A 16,117-nucleotide genomic window follows, 5' to 3' on the forward strand; every position below is an offset into this window, starting at 1 on the left:
GACTTGGCTATTGTGAATAATGCTGCAATGAAGATAGGGGTGCATGGAACTTCTGGAATTGCTGATTTCAGGTTCTTAGGCTATATACCCAGTAGTGGGATGGCTGGGTCATAAGGTATTTCTATTCTTAACTTTTTGAGGAATCTCCATACTGTTTTCCATAGTGGCTGCACCAGTTTGCATTCCCACCAACAGTGTATGAGGGTTCCCTTTTCTCCACAGACTCTCCGACATTTGTCACTCTTGGTTTTGGATATTTTTGCCATTCTAACAGGTGTAAGGTGATATCTTAGTGTAGTTTTGATTTGCATTTCCCTGATGATTAGTGATGATGAGCATCTTTTCATGTGTCTATTGGCCATCCGTATATCTTCTTTGGAGAAATGTCTGTTCATGTCCTCTGCCCATTTTGTAATTGGGTTATTTGATTTTTTATTGTTGAGTTGTGTGAGTTCTTTGCATATTATGGAGATTAACCCTTTGTTGGATAAATAACTTGTGAATATTTTTTCCCCATTAGTGGGCTGTTTTTTCGTTTCAATCCTGTTTTCCCTTGCCTTGAAAAAGCTCTTTAGCCTGATGAAGTCCCATTTGTTTATTCTTTCTATTGTTTCCCTCATGTGAGGGGTTATGGTGTCCTAAAAGATTCTTTTGAAGCTGATGTCAAAGAGTGTGCTGCCGATATTCTCTTCTCAAAGACTTATTGTTTCAGGCCTAATCTTTAGGTCTTTGATCCATTTTGAGTTTATTTTAGTAAATGGTGAAAAAGAATGGTTGATTTTCATTCTTTTACATGTGGCTGTCCAGTTTTCCCAGCACCATTTGTTGAAGAGACTTTCTTTCCTCCATTGTAGGCCCTCAGCTCCTTTGTTGAAGATTAGCTGTCCATAGATGTGTGGTTTTATTTCTGGGCTTTCAATTCTGTTCCATTGATCTGTGCATGTTTTTGTACCAGTACCATGCTGTTTTGATTACTGTGGCTTTGTAGTATGTTTTGAAGTCAGAGATTGTGATGCCTCCAGCTTTATTCTTCTTTCTCAGGATTGCTTTAGCAATTCGGGGTCTTTTGTTGCCCCATATGAATTTTTGGATTCTTTGTTCAATTTCTGTAAAGAATGACATTGGAATTCTGATTGGGATAGTATTGAATCTGTAGATTGCTTTAGGTAGTATGGACATTTTAACTATGTTTATTCTTCCAATTCGTGTGCATGGAATGTCTTTCCATCTCTTTATGTCATTGTCGATTTCTTTCAAGAAGGTCTTGTAGTTTTCATTGTATAGATCTTTCACTTCCTTGGTTAAATTTATCCCAAGGTATTTTATTCTTTTTGTTGTGATCGTGAATGGGATTGAGTTCTTGAGATCTTTTTCTGTTAGTTCGTTGTTAGCATATAGAAATGCTACCGATTTATGTATGTTGATTTTATACCCTGCAACTTTGCTGTAGTTGTCGATTGTTTCTAATAGTTTTTCTATGGATTTTTTGGGGTTTTCTATATATAAGATCATGTCATCTGCAAACAGTGAGAGTTTTACTTCTTCGTTGCCTATTTGGATTCCTTTTATTTCTTTTTCCTGCCGAATAGCTCTGGCCAACACCTCCAGTACTATGTTGAATAAGAGTGGTGAAAGTGGGCACCCTTGTCTTGTTCCTGTTCTCAGAGGGATGGGTTTCAGTTTTTGTCCGTTGAGTATGATGTTGGCTGTGGGTTTGTCATATATGGCCTTTATTATGTTGAGGTACTTTCCTTCTATATCTATTTTACTGAGGGTTTTTATCATAAATGGATGTTGGATCTTGTCGAATGCTTTCTCTGCATCTATTGAGGTGATCATGTGGTTTTTGTTTCTCATATTGTTAACGTAGTGAATCACATTGATTGACTTGCAGATGTTGAACCATCCCTGTGTCCCTGGTATAAATCCCACTTGATCATGGTGTATAATCTTTTTGATATATTGCTGTATTCGGTTTGCCAAAATTTTGTTGAGGATTTTTGCATCTATGTTCGTCAGCGATATTGGCCTGTAGTTTTCCTTCTTTGTGTTGTCCTAGTCAGGTTTGGGGATCAGGGTGATGTTGGCTTCATAGAATGTATTAGGGAGTGCTCCATCTTCCTCTATTTTCTGGAACAATTTGAGAAGGATAGGTATTAAATCTTCTTTGAATGTTTGGTAGAATTCTCTAGAGAAGCCATCTGGTCCTGGACTCTTATTTTTGGGGAGGTTTTTGATTACTGTTTCTATTTCTTTACTTGTGATTGGTCTATTCAGATTCTCTATTTCTTCCTGATTCAGTTTGGGGAGGTTGTATGAGTCTAGGAATTTATCCATTTCTTCTAGGTTGTTCAATTTGTTGGCATATAGTTTTTCATAGTATTCTCTTATGATCCTTTGTATTTCTTCAGTATCTGTTGTGATTTCTCCTCTCTTGGTTCTAGTTTTATTTATTTGAGACTTCTCTCTTTTTTTTTTAGTGAGTCTGGCTAAGGGTTTGTCGATTTTGTTAATTTTTTCGAAGAACCAATTCTTTGTTTCATTGATCCTTTCTACTGTCTTTTTTGTTTCAATATCATTTATTTCTGCTCTAATTCTTATTATTTCCCTCCTTCTACTGACTTTGGGCTTTGTTTGTTCTTCTTTTTCTAATTCCGTTAGGTGTCGTTTGAGGTTGTTTATGTAAGATTTTTCTCGCTTATTGAGGTGAGCCTGTATTGCAATGAATTTTCCTCTTAGGACTGCCTTTGCTGCATCCCAGATAATTTAGTATGGTGTGTTTTCATTTTCATTTGCCTCCTGATTATATTTGATTTCTTCTTTAATTTCTTCAATAATCCATTGTTTGTTCAGTAGCATGTTGTTTAGTCTCCACATTTTTGGCCCTTTCCCAGCTTTATTCTTGTAGTTGATTTCTAGTTTCACAGCATTGTGATCAGAAAAGGTGCTTGATATTATTTGAACCCTCTTGAACTTATTGATGCTTGCTTTGTTTCCCAAGATATGGTCTATCCTTGAGAATGTTCCATGCGCGCTTGAGAAGAACGTGTAACCTGCTGTTTTTGGATGAAGTGTCCTATATATATCTATTAGGTCCATCTGATCTAATTTTTCATTTAATTCTATAATTTCCTTGTTGATTTTCTGTCTGGATGATCTGTCTATTGGTGTTAATGGGGTGTTGAGGTCCCCTACTATTATTGTATTGCTGTTGATGTCTCCTTTTAGTTTTGTTAACAGTTTCTTCACGAATTTTGGTGCTCCTGTGTTAGGTGCGTACTAATTGGAATTCTTAATAAACCACTATACTAATTTTGGAAGCTGTATGTTATTTCATTGTTTTTCCATCCAGGATCATTGTGTTGTCTGTCTTTTAACAAAATTCTATAGTTTACTTAAGTTTTATGTGTTTCTTGTTACATTTATTCAAAGATATTTTTTGTTCTTTATTATGCATAAGATTATTTTTCCATTTCCTTTTTAAAAATTATTATTAAGAGAATTTTTTAGAGCAGTTTTAGGTTCACAGCAAAATTGAGGGGAGGGTACACAGATTTCCCACATACCCCCTGCCCCCACACACGCACAGCCTCCCTGGCTATCAATACCCCCCACGAGAATGGTACATGTGTTACAATTGATGAACACGCACTGGCACATCTTCATTGCCCAAAGTCCATGGTTTACGTGTGGGTCCACTCTGGGTGCTGTGCATTCTAGGGGCTGAAGAGATGTATAATGACGTGTGTCCATGGTCATAGATCATACAGAGCAGTTCACGTCTCCAGAAGTCTTCTCTGCTGCCTGTTCATCCCTCCCCTACCTGCAGCCACTGATCCTTTCATGTCTCCATAGTTTTCCTTCTCAGAATGTCATATAGTTGGGATCCTACAGTACGTAGCCTTTTCAGATTGGTTTCTTTCACCTAGTAGTGTGCGCTGAAGTTTCCTTTATTTGTTTTCATGACTTGATAGCTCATTTCTTTTTAGCACTGAATAATATTCCATCGTCTGGATGTACCACAGTTTATTTATCCATTCTCCTACTGAAGGACATCTTGGTTGCTTCTGAGTTGTAGCAATTATGAATAAAGCTGCAGCAAAAACCCGTATGCAGGGTTTTGTGTGGACTTAAGTTTTTACCTCCTTTGGGTAAATACCAAGGAGCACGATTGCTGGATCGTATGGTAAGAGTATGTTTAGTTTTGTAAGAAACTGCCAAACTGTCTTCCAAAGTAGCTGTATTATTTTGCATTTCCACCAGCAGTGAACGAGAGTTCCTCTTGCTCCACATCCTCACCAGCATTTGGTGTTGTCAGTGTGCCAGATTTTGACCATTCTAGTAGGTGTGTAGGGAGATCTTGTTGTTTTAATATTCATTTTTCGGGTGACATATGATATGGAACATGGTTTCATATGCTCTTGATTACTGTAGCTTTGCAGTAAGTCTTTTTTTTTTTTTTTGAGGAAGATTAGCCCTGAGCCAACATCTGCCACCAATCCTCCTCATTTTTGCTGAGGAAGACTGGCCCTGAGCTAACATCCATGCCCATCTTCCTCTACTTTATTTGTAGGACGCCTGCCACAGCATGGCTTGCTAAGCAGTGTGTAGGTCTGCACCCAGGATCCAAACCAGCGAACCCCAGGCTGCTGAAGCAGAACGTGTGAACTTAACTGCTGCACCACGGGGCCAGCCCCTGCAGTAAGTCTTGAAGTTGAGTAGAGTCAGTCCTTCAGCTTCGTTCTTCTCTTTCAATGTCGCGTTGGTTATTCTCACTCTTTTGCCTCTCCATATAAACTTTAGAATCAGTTTGCTCAAATCCACAAAACAACTTGCTGAGATTTTCATTGGGATTGCATTGAATCTATGGATTAAGTTGGGAAGAACTGACATGTTGACAATCTTGAGTCTTCCTATCTGTGAACATGGACTATCCTTCCATTTATTTAGTTCTTCTTTGATTTTGTTCATCAGAGTTTTGTAGTTTTCCTCATACAGTAGGCCCTCTGCATTCATGGCTTTCCCATCCACGGATTCAACCAACCATGGACTGAAAGGCCTAAGATGGTTGTGCCTGTTCTGAACGCGTACAGAATTTTATTGTTATTATTCCCTAAATAATATGGTATAACAACTATTTACATAGCATTTATGTTGTATTAGATATTATAAGAAATCTAATCTTCAGATTTTGGTATCTGCAGGGAGTCCTGGAAGCAATGCCCCACAGGTACTGAGGGATGACTGGATAGACCTTGTACATATTTTGTTAGATTTATACCTAAGTATTTCATTTTTGGGGGTGCTAATGTAAATGGTATTGTGTTTTAAATTTCAAATTTCACTTTTTTATTGCTGGTATGTAGGAAAGCAATTGACTTTTGTGTATTAACCTTGTATCTTGCAACTCTATTTCCTTTTTAAACTCATTGCTTGCATAAATAAGAGCTTTTGAATTTTGTACATTTACTATATGCAGCTACCTCACAAAATCTGTTAGTATTTATAAGAGGTTTTTAAAATAGAATCTTTTGGTTTTCTAGGTGTACAGTCATATACATTTTCTTATTTCCAATATTTATACTTTGTCAATTTTCTTGTCTTATTGCGTTAGTGAGAACTTGTAAAAGTAGACTGAATAGCTTTGGTGAGGGAGGCATCTATGACTTAGTCCAGACTTTAATGGAATAGTTTTAGTATTTCATTGTTTAATATAATGTTTGTTGTTGGTTTTTGAGAAATGACTTTTATCGTACTTCTTTAAAAAATTAGGATTGGCTCCTGAATTTTATCAACTGTCTGTTTTTCTTGAATATTAACATTATTTCTCCCTCTCCAAATAAACTTCTCCCCAAAAGCCCCACTTAAAAAATTGTTGCTATCAGCTGGTAAGAAAAATTTTACAGTTAGCAATGGATGTCAAACTTGGGAAACCTGCCATATCCTCTGGAGGCCCTGGAGGGTGTCAGCTTGGAGATGTCCTTTACATACCCCAGGGCAGGGCACAGCAAGCAGAAACCAGGGCCTTACAATAAGGGGTGGAGGTGAGTGTGTCACCCCTGAAGGAGCTGGGGGAGCGCTTGAGTCGGATCCAGGAAGCAAGGGCAGGGCGAGGTGAGCTGATTACCAGCTGTCATCAATCAAAATGTCAACGCCAGCCTGAGAGCAAGGGTGGGGCTGAGGGTGGAAGCCAGTGAGATCCCTCACCAAGCGTTGGGTCGAAAACTCAAGAAACCTGTGCGGCAGATACAAGCATCTGGCTGTGAACTGCCGCTGAGGTGGTGGGTCAGCGCAGGCGAACGAGGAAGTAGGAAACAGAGCTTAAGGAGCACATGTGGGTGGTCCAATGTTATCCCCGCCGCTTAGGGCTCCTTGTTAAAGGCCCAAGAGCCGCCTTCCGTGTCTTTTTTGGGTTGTCTTGAAGACAGAGTTTGATAGACATCTGTGAAATAAAACGCGGGGTGAAAAATATTGAACAAGATATACAACGGTGTTTCCCAATTATTATTGGATGCTCTCATCCTTTACAAAGGAAGAATTTATCTTAAGCCAAAATTTAAAAATAATTTTTTTCTAATAAAAACAAAATATTGACAAAAAATCGGATCTGGAAAATATCGAAAAATATCTAGGAAAGAATAACTAAAAATTCCATCCCTTAAAGATAACTTCAATGTTGTTAGTGTATTTTCTTCTAGTTTTTTTCTATGATTTGCGATCATATAGAATTCATAGATAAGCAATTATTTTACTTTACTCGTTGTTAATCTACAGGCATTTCCTTGTGTCATTAAGATACATGGTCAGCAATTTTGTCTCTGTTCTGCGGTGCCTCTCAATGCCTGCCCTGAACACAGGGAGCTTGATTGTTGAATGCATGGACTGAGTCATTAAAGTCTGTGTGAACATAGCTTTTAAAAGCTGCATGAGATTCCTCTGTTGGACGTGCTCTAATTTACAGGAGCATCTGAGACCCCCGTCTCCTCTCTCTAGTCACTCGTCTTCCCAGGCCTCAGCGTCTGGAATCTCTAGGAGGTTCCTGAGCGGTTCTCCTTTTTGCCCCCTGTTTTGTGCTTGATGTTCCCTCCTCTCCCTGCCCCCGTGCCTGGCTAACTTGTCCAGCCTTTCAGGTTCCAGCTTAGCAGACACTTGTGTCAAGACTGCTGTACCCCGACCCCCATTGGTTAAAGTCCCTTGTCAGTTGTTCCACAGGACTCTGGCACATTGCTCAGGCTCCTGGCAGCAGACACAGGCACCATCTAAATCGGTCATTGAGGAGAACTTAACGACAGACTGTTCATAAAGGCGTGGCCAGGGAAGGGGGAACACCCTGGGCTAGCATCCAGGAAACCACGGCTACCTCTAAGCCTGAAGGGGCCGAGAAGGGATTCCTGGGGCCCAGAGAAGCTTCGGTAGGGGAGCACATGAACTGAGAACTGTGGCCTGGGAGGGAGGAGTCCTTTTGCCTTCCTCCCCTTCTCCCATCTCCTCCTGGAGCCTCCCACTCGTCAGCCCTGTGGGAAGCCAGGTGACAAGGGGACCCTTGGATACAATTCATGAAGGCCGGCAACCTGGAGCTCAGAGCAGGGTGGAGAGGGGAGGAGAGTGCACCTGGTGAGGCAGACAGAATGTCCCTCACATCGGTGCTCGTCTGTCCAGCACCTGCCCGACTGTGTGACACTGCATGTTGCTGCCTGAGCCTCCCACACTCTCATGAAAGATCCTTGAAGTCAAGAACCGTGCCTTATCTCTTTGGGGGACTATACCCCCAGGAAATAACTTGAAAGAGGGAAAATCAGGAAGGTGCACAGTAATATTCATAACACATCTCTTTATAATGGTGGAGGATTAGAAATGCCCCCAATAGGGAAGGAGTTCATCAAGCCAGCCAGGACATGCTGTTATTCAGCCATAAAAGGGTTCTTGGGGGACACTGTTAACACAGGTGAGCGGTGGCACAGGATAACAGAAGACAAAAGCAAAGCTGATTAGAAGTTTGTTCAACTGTGTAGATGTCTCCTGTATGGGAAGAGATCAAAGGCATATACATTCATTATAGTTAAAGACTGGCAAATGTCACATCCTATAATTTAAGAGAAAATAGGAAACTTCTTGTAGAATTTCTCACAAAACTTGGTGTGAAGTAGCTAGAATAGTCAGGTCTGTGTGAAATATAAAAAATGGGGATGACAGCTTAGCTTAGGAGGCTGTACCAGCGGGTTGTATTTCCAAGCTGGGGATTTAAAAATTAACTTCTAGATCCAAGGATCTGAGAATAACTCATGTAACCCTGCTCTATTTGTTTCTTCTCCCTGCCTTATGCCTCTTTGCTCCATTTTCACTTCCTGGTCTGTTGAACTGTTCTGATGGATGGTTGGAGAGTAACGTCCTCCGCCGTGATCCCAGGCTCCTCTCAGGGGGTGGTCGCCACCTGCTATGAATGGGTGAACACATCGGAATACGTGAGCTGGGTGAGGAGTCGGCGTGGAGGGGGTTCCTGTCCACGGCTGCATCCCTGACTCATTTTGTGACCTTGGGCATACCATTTAGCCTGTTTGGGTCTTTTTATCTCTTTGCTCTGGATGATATGCAGCCCCTGTAAATCTAGAAAGCAATTCCCAAAGAATTATGGCATCCTTGTCCTTGCAGATGTTTTGCAAGGATTTAGGAAGAAGTGTATCAACAGATTTGTTCTCTGGCCCCAGTTCGTTACACTGTTCGTATGCACCCACATCTCTCACATGAGAGAGGATTTACTCTCACAGCTCCTGAATTCGTGTGTGCGTGCACGAACACTTACGGGAGGCAAAAGATGAAACACATGCCACAGTAAGCAGACATTTGGCTGGGACTGCTTCTTTGTCATCACTTTCCTGCCTGCAGAAATATTGCCCCTAGCCTATTACCAGAAATTTAAGGAACTCATTAATAAATACCCCACATCTGTTCACTTTTCTTACTCCTCAAGCACTTACCAATTCCTTTGCAATCTCAAGCAATTAAATCTTTTATATAACATTTGCCTTTCTGGCTCTCCTTTTAAAATTTATTACCCTCCCACGCCCTTTTTTAACTCTCTCAACCTCAGTCTTGCAGCACAGACCAGGAGATAGCCAGCTTCCTAGACTGGGGAGGGAGGGGGACAAAGCTGTCTGCTGAACCAACTACTTTTTCTTTTTTCTTTTCTTTTTTTGTGAGGAAGACTAGCCCTGAGCTAACATCTTTTTGCTTGAGGAAGATTGTCCCTGAGTTAACATCGGTGTCAATCTTCCTCTATTTTTTGTGTGTGGTTGCTGCCTCAGCGTGGCGTGATGTGTGGTGCTAGGTCCGTGCCTGAGATCTGAACCAGCGAACATCAGGCAGCTGAAGCAGAGTGTGCGAACTTAACCACTACACAACCTGGCCGGCCTCACCATCTGCTTTTTCTTAGCCGTAGAAAAAGTGAGGATTTACAGGTTTGGGGGCAGATCTTTTGGGGGGCTTCCAGGCTACTAATAGTCTATTCCTGTTTGCAAAATTCCTCTCCCAGGCTGAGAAGCCCACAAGTCACTGAGAATACATGCCTCTGAGATACACTCTCATTTGGAAATATTCTAAAAATACCGAGTTTGGAGCTGTACGATCTGCTCCAATCCTGCGCAGTCCCATCTTTGTGCTTCTCTCCTCAGTGACAGGACTGCCACCTCCACCGCCTCTTTCTAGCAGAGGGAAGCCCCTTGGCTGTCTTGGATGAAATGTGGTCTACATTAGAGAGGGACCTGGAGAATAAAACAAAAGCGAAGTCAATTTGCATTCAGATGTTTGCATTAAATATTAATAGGGCTTGGGGATGAGGGTAGTTTCTCTCTTATTCACACTCAGGTTGCCAGGGCTGTCTGGAGTTTGCAGGGCTGGCTCTGGGAGGTGAAGGAAGGCAAAAGGAAGAAAAAAGGCGACTACACCCCTGGGAGCAGCCCAGGGTTCAGGCCCTCATCATCCTATGCCCTGACACCGTGGCCCAGACTGCTAAGAGCAAGTTCAAGGAACAGAAAGGTATGGAAGTTTCCAGCAACAATCACAGAACATCTGATGGCAAATCTTTAACCAATGAAACACCCTCATGCTTTCAAAAGCAATAACCTGAGTTTAGGGTCAACAGAGAGTACCAGAGGAGGGCCAGGAAAGGGAAGAGGGGAACAGCAGGAGAGCCCCAGCGCTGATGGATTGGAAGTGCCCCGTGAGCCCCTGGGGACAGGGGCTGGTAGGTGAATGCCTTCTGCTGAGACCTGAGAATTCATAGGCACAGGGAGGCAAAGGGAGGGTCTGGGAGGGGAGGGCTGGCAGCCCCTCTCCATCCATCTCTAGCTTTGGAGGGGAGGTCAGGAGGTCGTGCTGTTGTCGACTGTGGAGGAAGCTGCTAGTTCGAGGAAGTGATGGCTCTGTGCCCAAGGTGGGCTCTGTGGTCGGTATGAGTCCCTCCCAGAGGAAGCCCTTGAAGCCAAGTGTCCGGTCAGGGGAGGTTTTTGTGTCTTCTTTCTCTTATCTTTTTTTTTTTTTTTTGAGAATGAGGACCTCTCAGTGCCTGTAAACTCCACCAGCTGAGTGACTGTTTACTTAGCCTTCCTGCAAGGCTGGCTCTCGTCACCCACGTCTGGGCCTGTCCCGGGGTATCCTCCACAAGAGGAACTTGGAAATTTCCATTTCTTCTCTCTAGCCCAACTCTACCCTGCCCCGGCCAGACTGCCCCAGGGTGTTGCAGTCTTACAGCAGAGAACAGTAGTTGTCAGTCTTGGCTGCACATTAGCATCACCTGGACATCTTTGAAAAGTTCGGATGCCCAGGTGACACATGGCCCAATAAAATCAGAATCTTTAGGGGTGGAGCCGAGGCTCAGGAGCTTTTAGAACTTCCCAGGGTGATCCAATGGCTGGCAAGTCTGAGGGCTGCTGGCATAGGGCTATGAGCACAGCCAATTGGCTGGACTTGACTCTTGGCTCTCCTGCTAGTACTAGCCTTGGGCAAGTTATTCACTGCTCTCTGCCTCAGTTTCTGCAAAATGGGAATGATAATGGTACTGACAATAGCACATAGTATTGGTGTGAGGATTAAATGAGTTAATATGCACCCAGGGCCTGGGAAGTGGCTGCACATAGTTAGCACTCTGTAAGTGTTTGCCATTTATTATGCTGGGAAGCACATCTTAGGAGATATATTGACAATTGAAATAGGCAGGATGGTGAAGGAACCTGAGCATGTGTCTCAGGAGAAGAGATGTAAGGAGCTGGAGCTATTTCTCCTGGAAAGGGGGAGGCTTTGTTGAGATGCGATGGTTGTCTTCAGATTCCTATCAGATGGAAAAGGAATGTGGCTTGTTTCATGTAACTATGAAGGAAAGAATACCGGTTTGGGAATGGAAAGTTTCCAAGAGCCATTCAGCAGCGGCCTATGTCATGGGGAGTGAGTTCCCAGGTGCTGGGGTATTCAAGCAGCAGTGGGACAGTTTTGGGTGGAAATATTATATAAGGAATCACAATGGAACTGAATGGCTTCCCAGGCCTTCTCTAGCCCATGCCTTGCACATACTGAGCATGACTAAATGGTAGCCGTCATTAAATGCTCTCTTGAAGTGGGCAAGGGCTGCAAGTTTGGCAGTGGATGCCATAGGTGCGTCTAAAACTGTGTCCAAGAGAGCACCAAGGTCAAGTAAGGTAGAATCAAACCTGTTCTCAAGTCAAAGGGATGAACCTGGGCTGGGCAGTGGAGCTTGGCCCCTGCTGGCCTGGAGCAGGAGTTGATAAAGAAGACAGCCATGGGGGTGGGTCTGGGACTTCTGCTGTGAACAGGGGTTGTGAGGCCCAGAGGTTGTTTTCCTTGAGCTCTGGACACAGCATAGATGGGTGGGTTGGCTTTGTTTGAGGCGGAGGGTCAAAGAAGAAGACACTTTGTAAATCTACAGCTCTGGGCCTTGGCAGTTTCCCACCCCAACATCCATGGCACGGTCCCTCACCATCACACCCTCTCTACTCACCCCCACTCCCGCCTCGCCCAGCAGTCTCCTGCTCTATCTCATCTCCTCTGAGAAGTCTCCATGAAGACTATTTTACTTGCCTTTCTTTTTAGGGGTGGGGTGGGGACAGCACTAGTTGTGACACTTTTTCACTAGAAATCAAGCTGAATTTCCCGTTTACTGAGTCAACTCCTCTTCCGCCCTTTTGTCTTTGTCCAGCACACATTCAGCCACTTCCCTTGCTGTGTTTTTGGCGAGCGGTGGCAGCACACAGCTCCTGGTCCTCCTCCTGCTCCATCCATGCCCTCCTCCTCTGCAATGCTTGCAGGGCATCCTTCTGTCATGCTTCTCCCTCACCTCCTTGTCACCTGCATCTCTCTCCTCAGTGCACAGCCAGACTCTGGACATCATTGCCCTACAGGAGGCTCCAACTTTAAGATCTCCATCTCTGAAATGCCCTCTGTAGCCACGACCTCATGTCCTTCCATTGTCCCACTTACTCATTCCTACTAAGCCTCTTCTTTGCCTTCATTGTGGCCCCTGGAGCCCTCCCTATTCTGGGGCATCTTGGACCGGTGCCGGTTGCCTCTGTTCCTTCCCTCCCTGTCAAGTTTGGATTGCTTGGTGAGTTGTTTCAGCACAGTTCTCAAAAGTGCCACATTCCCTTACCCTCTTGACCTCCTACTGCATCTTCCCAGACGACCCTCTCTTCTACTCCTGGTCCCAAACTGCTGAGGGATTTTTGCGCCAAAAGTAACCGGACCCACCGCCCGCTCCTGCCGTCGGACTCACCCTGTGCCCTCAGCCATCTTCTTCAACTCCATTTTTAGCTCCCTATCAGATTGCCACGACAGCTGCTCCAAATCTTTTCCACTCCGCTTGAGCCCTAACTGACCCTGCGCGTTTCCTTGCCTGGAACAGCGCTCTTCCCTGGGCTGGCTAAGGAATCCACTGCTCCCTGCCGCTGAGCTTTCTTTCTTTCTTTCTTTTTTAAAAACGTGGATAATTTTTCATGCTCTTTTCCTTTCATCCTGTTTTGGGGAAGAAATGCTCTTTACGCTTCCCAAGGCTAAGCCTTCCACCTGTGCCCCTGACTCGGTCATCTCTTCTTCCTCTGCTGTCTTGTCCATTCTCACCTCTCCTCATCTTCAACCCCCATTTATTCTGAGCCCTGAGTCTTGAGACTTACTCTGATTCCCTTCACCTCAGAAAACAACAGTGAGAAAGCCCTGACTTTGTCCTCCTCGTCTCCCCTCCTCTCTCTATCATCTTCCTCACTTTCTCAACTCCTTGCCATCCAGGTTCCACTTCCCTCCTCCATCCCCAGGAACCGACCACACTGAGCTGATGTTCCTGAAATATGCCCTACCAGCTCTCTCCTCCCTGGGTGGCGGCCTCCCGAGGAGGAAAAAGCACAGCCGTTGAAGTCAGCCACGCAGGGGTATCAGTCCTGGCTTTTCCCCATGTGCTCTTGACTCTCATTTGGTGCATTATTAATCTTCCCAAGGTTCAGTTTCCTCCTCTGAAGAATGGAAGCACTGATATCTAATTTGTTGGTTGCTGTGACTACTAAACGAGATTATACTTGTAAAGTGCCCAACACAGGGTTGGTGTGAAGTAAAGACTATTCCCTTCCAGCCTCTGCTTCAGCAAATGCTGATTCCTTTGTGATATGCCTTTGCTGCCTTCCACCTGCCTGCTGACCTTCCACCCACCCTTCAGGGCCGAGTCATATCCTTCCTCCACCTGTGGGGCCAGGTCCCTCCAGTCCTTGCTCTCTCTAACCATGTGCCTCTATTATAGCCAGTGCTGTGGTCTACACTGTGTCAGGATCATTTATACACATTTGTCCAGCCTCTCATGAAATCAAGAGCCGCTGGGGGCAGGACTGTTGAGTTCACCTTTGGATGCCTCTAGAGTGCCTATCAGAGCATCTTACATATAAGAGCGGCTCAGTAAATGTTGTTAAGTTTAAAAGAATTTTAGGAGAATTGCTTGCCACTAGGTATATCTTTATAATCTAAAAAAAACCCCTCTAAGCTGACCTTTCTCATCCGTGAATATAATCCCTAACCTTGTAGAATTTACAATGAAACAGGGATTTACAGTGTAAAGACCTGGAAAAACCTCTTAATGAAGACCATCAACAGGTCTGGCCAGATTTTTGTGGTCCTTATGCGACCTTGTCGAAATTATTTGCCTTCAGGTTACTAAGGTCCTGTTTCAGTAGGTAATTAAGATATTCCCCACTTGGTGGAATCGGTCAGATTTCTCATGTGGGAGAGGAAATGGTCGGACTAGCTGATAACTAAGATTCCTTCCAGCTTGAACAAACTAACTCAGTGATCACGTGTTGCGAGTGTGATCTAATTAAGACACTCATCTATCAAAGTGACCAAGGCTGCACCTCTTGTTTGTCCGGTAACGGGAGTTCTTTAGGAGGGGCTGTTTTCTGCAGGTGCATTAATTAATTTATTTGCTCATGTAATAAATATTTATTGAGCACGAACTGTGTGTGCCTGGTTTGGTGTTAGGTGCTGGGAACACAGTGATGACCCGAGCCTGACTCAACAGAGTGCTAGTGGGCATTTGGCTGCTCCTCTTGGGAATGGAGGATGCACAGGTGGGTTGTGGGCGGGGCCGAGCTGGGTGGCTGCCTAGGCCAAGTGGCTATCGGAGAGGATAGTCTGAAGGGACATTCAGCAGCAGCAGCAGCACCTGCCCCTCCTGGCAGTACCCTTCACACAGTTACGCTGGTAGTGAGTCTCTGGGCTTGTCACATTATCCACAGGCAGCCTGAAATGCCTCCTGCTATATACACCAGCTTCCCTGAATTCATCTTTCAATCTGGAGGATTTACAAAGATTTATACCATTAAGAGCGGGATCTCAACAGCATGCTGTATGGGAAAATCATGTTTTGCTCCCGCCTGTATACGTATTAGTGTATAAGCTCCTCTGGGCAGAGACCCACTTTCTGTGTCATGTTCTCTGTGTAAAGCTTCATTCCTTCTTAGGGCCAATGTTTCAGAAATTTGGGTCTATAACATTTCAGAATTAATACTGGTTCTTGGCTGGTGGTGAGTCGTCTATATTTTACAGAGGGGCACATGGGTCTCAGTCCTATCTTATGCCCCAAGAAGACAAAAGATGCAGGGGGAGAGAATGCCCGTATCAGAGCCAAGCCCTCCTCTTGGCTAAGGAGCCTCAGGGCTGGTATGTGCTCATCTTCCTAATGGCCCAAGCCCACAGCTTTAGATTCTTCGGGCTGCTGGGGTTATTACGGAGGACAGATGAGAGCAGAGGTTGTCCATGCTGAGTGCTCCCTGCAGTTCCCACATATCAGACAGGCATGCCTCACTGCAGATGGCTCACCAAGAATCCAGACTGCCTCTAAGGACAGGGACGTTATGGTAGGGCCATCTGGAGCCATGAATGGGAGATGAGGTGGAGAATTTTTCCAAGTTCTGCCTTGGTGCTTTTGGGGACCTTAGGCACCCCTTTCTTCTCTTCTGCTGGCTGTCCACTTCAATTGTGGACCACCTGCGTGAGGAGATCAGATTCACCGCTTAGGTCCTGATGTAGAACGAGGTTACAGACAAAGCAGAGAGGAAGGGAAAGCAGAGAGCAGGAGAAGCGTGTGGTCCTGATGTTTCTCTAGGTGTGTCAGGAGAGGGGAGGGCAGAGTGCAGTGGTGAGGAGAGGAGGTCGCAGTGTCCTCAGTCACACTTGCCACGGTAAGCTTTCAAAGGCAGAGTTTTCTGGTTCTTGGACAGGTAGATCCCAAAGGAAGGAATCTTGAGGCCGCCATCCTGTAATTCCATCACTTTACCTCATCAAAAAATGATCATGCCCTCAAGTAGACCTTTTCTACGTTTGTAGCAAATTTGGCTGAAAAGTCATCTGCAGCTCACTGCATGTTTCAAGCCTGAGTAATGCTGGCGCACATCCAGACAGCGTGTGCCGGTTTCCCAAGCCTGTTCACATTTGCTCTCCTTCTCCCTTGATTCTATCCTCACCCCACCTGTATGTGGTGGGCAGGGTAGGTATTACACACCCCGGTTTATAGATGATAAGATGTAAGGCTCAGATCTATGTTCATGGTAGAATCCTACAGAGTGCCACTGGTCTC

The 16,117-nt window shown here is 44.5% G+C and overlaps 1 long non-coding RNA gene across 2 annotated transcripts in view; it reads left to right on the plus strand.

The window, feature by feature from the left end:
- The window catches only part of LOC124225981 (uncharacterized), a 63,544-nt gene that overhangs the window by 22,154 nt on the left and 25,273 nt on the right, over positions 1-16,117 (plus strand). Inside the window, exon 3 of one of the 2 annotated variants that reach the window (XR_006885170.1) lies at positions 4,574-4,631. The exons of the other annotated variant lie outside the window; for it this stretch is intronic. This is a non-coding gene — a long non-coding RNA (uncharacterized LOC124225981). Of the gene's footprint in view, positions 1-4,573; positions 4,632-16,117 lie in introns of those variants that run through there. 2 annotated transcript variants of the gene reach the window in all.

This window comes from Equus quagga, chromosome 15 (genome assembly GCF_021613505.1).
Source record: "Equus quagga isolate Etosha38 chromosome 15, UCLA_HA_Equagga_1.0, whole genome shotgun sequence".
Taxonomy (NCBI): Eukaryota; Metazoa; Chordata; class Mammalia; order Perissodactyla; family Equidae; genus Equus; species Equus quagga.